The 2,500-nt window shown below is 53.3% G+C and overlaps 1 protein-coding gene across 1 annotated transcript in view; it reads left to right on the top strand.

Annotated features, from left to right (window-relative positions):
* Positions 1-2,500, top strand: part of LOC123766406 (uncharacterized) — a 230,062-nt gene that overhangs the window by 105,626 nt on the left and 121,936 nt on the right. The window lies entirely within an intron of this gene.

Raw genomic sequence — 2,500 nt, 5'->3', positions numbered from 1 at the left:
CGTGCTGAGTGTGTCACCCGTGCTGAGTGTGTCACCCGTGCTGAGTGTCACCCGTCCTGAGTGTCACCCGTCCTGAGTGTGTCACCCGTCCTGAGTGTCACCCGTCCTGAGTGTCACTCATCCTGAGTACCGCCAGTCCAGAGTACGACCCGTCTTGTCACCCCTACTGACTGACAGCAGTGACAGATGTGTTGGGAGTGGCAGGTGTGTCATTGTGACAGGGATAGTGGTGTGTGTGTGTGGGTTGGGGGGGGGGTAGTGTTATACCTGTCAGCTGGGACCTGTACCCGGCCGCGGAGACCACCGGCTGGACGGGTCCTCTCGCCTGTCTGTCTGTCTGTATCCCTCTGTCTCTCCGGTACTGTCCTGTCACCACTTACCTGTCCCTAACTACCGAGAAGTGACGTCTCTGTCCTTCATGTCCGGCTTCTGGCCTCTCAGGCTCCTCCTGCCTTCCTCTCTCTATAGATTTTGACGTTTTGAGTTCTGTGAGTGAGAGTTGTAATGTGGCTGGAGGTGGCTTCCAGGACTTGTGCTTTCACTGTATTCCGCTTGTTGGACAGACGGTCAGTACATTAGTAGTGGTCAATACCTCACTTCTTCACCACGTTTGTGTTATTGAAGAGGGCGTGGTGGGTGGGGGTGTGGGGGTGGGGGGGGTCTTTGTAGTGTGGATTTGGGTGTTAGGATTACGTGAAGGGAAGGTAACAAGAGTAGAGTCTGCGTAGAGAGGTTCTTGGACCGTGTCTTGGGAGAGTAGACGTGTAGGAGGTTTGCACAATAGTTGAGGGTGGGAGGGTGGTTGGAGGTGTGGGGAGGTATGGGGTTGGAGGTGTATTGGAGGAGTGACGAAGGCGACAGTAATGTGGTGGAGGCTGACTCCATACACAGTTTCAAGTGTAGATATGATAGAGCCCAGTAGGCTCAGGAACCTGTACACCTGTTGATTGACAGTTAAGAGGCGGGACCAAAGAGCCAGAGCTCAACCCCCGCAAGCACCACACGGTGAGTACCCCCGCCAGAAGGGAGGGCACCTGAGAGGGCACCATCCAACACCGTCACCTCGGCGACACGCCTTACTCTCAACTCTCTCAGTAAAATATTGCCAGGAACAAATAGCATTACCTTTTCCATTAGAGGTGCGCCTTAAATCATGGGAGGTATGCAAGCAGCGCTGCACTGTTGCGACCCAACCTTCCCGGATCCCGTTCTCATTAATGTTGATATACTGCCTTTTTGTCCTTTTAATTTGCGGATTACTGAGGCAATATACATTAAAGATAATGTTATTATTTATTGATGTTTGTTGATACCCCCACACGGCGTCTCTCCCTCCTGTATAAGGTGCCGTCTCTCCCTCCTGTATAAGGTGCCGTCTCCCTCCTGTATAAGGTGCCGTCTCCCTCCTGTATAAGGTGCCGTCTCTCCCTCCTGTATAAGGTGCCGTCTCTCCCTCCTGTATAAGGTGCCGTCTCTCTCCTGTATAAGGTGCCGTCTCCCTCCTGTATAAGGTGCCGTCTCTCCCTCCTGTATAAGGTGCCGTCTCCCTCCTGTATAAGGTGCCGTGGCCCCTCCACTGTCACTGGATCAGACTCTCCACCACCACCATGTCGACTATCCACAACAAGGGGGTAGAGTTTTGAGGATGGTGATAATAAGACTTGTGGTAGTAGTGGTGGTGGTAGTAATTGTGGTAGTAGGGGGGTTGTGGTTGTGGTAGGAGTGTGGGTAGTGGTAGAAATTTGTAATTTAATTTTGCCCCGAGGGGCGAGTTTATTGGGCAGCGCCACTCATCCCGTGAGTGGACACACCGCCATAGTGACAGTATTGGGCAGCGTCACTCATCCTGTGAGTGGACACAGCGCCATGATGACAGTATTGGGCAGTGTCACTCATCCTGTGAGTGGACACACCGCCATAGTGACAGTATTGGGCAGCGTCACTCATCCTGTGAGTGGACACAGCGCCATGATGACAGTATTGGGCAGTGTCACTCATCGTGTGAGTGGACACACCGCCATAGTGACAGTATTGGGCAGCGTCACTCATCCTGTGAGTCGACACAGCGCCATGATGACAGTATTGGGCAGTGTCACTCATCCTGTGAGTGGACACACCGCCATAGTGACAGTATTGGGCAGCGTCACTCATCTTGTGAGTGGACACAGCGCCATGATGACAGTATTGGGCAGTGTCACTCATCCTGTGAGTGGACACACCACCATAGTGACAGTATTGGGCTGCGCCACTCATCCTGTGAGTGGACACAGCGCCATGGTGACAGTATTGGGCAGTGTCACTCATCCTGTGAGTGGACACACCGCCATGGTGACAGTATTGGTCAGCGCCACTCATCCTGTGAGTGGACACACCGCCATAGTGACAGTATTGGGCAGCGCCACTCATCCTGTGAGTGGACACACCGCCATAGTGACAGTATTGGTCAGCGCCACTCATCCTGTGAGTGGACACACCACCATAGTGACAGTATTGGGCAGCG

The sequence above is a fragment of the Procambarus clarkii genome, chromosome 62 (assembly GCF_040958095.1).
Source record: "Procambarus clarkii isolate CNS0578487 chromosome 62, FALCON_Pclarkii_2.0, whole genome shotgun sequence".
Lineage (NCBI taxonomy): Eukaryota > Metazoa > Arthropoda > Malacostraca > Decapoda > Cambaridae > Procambarus > Procambarus clarkii.
Note: the sequence above shows the minus strand (reverse complement) of the source record. Positions and strands in the feature narration are given on the sequence as shown.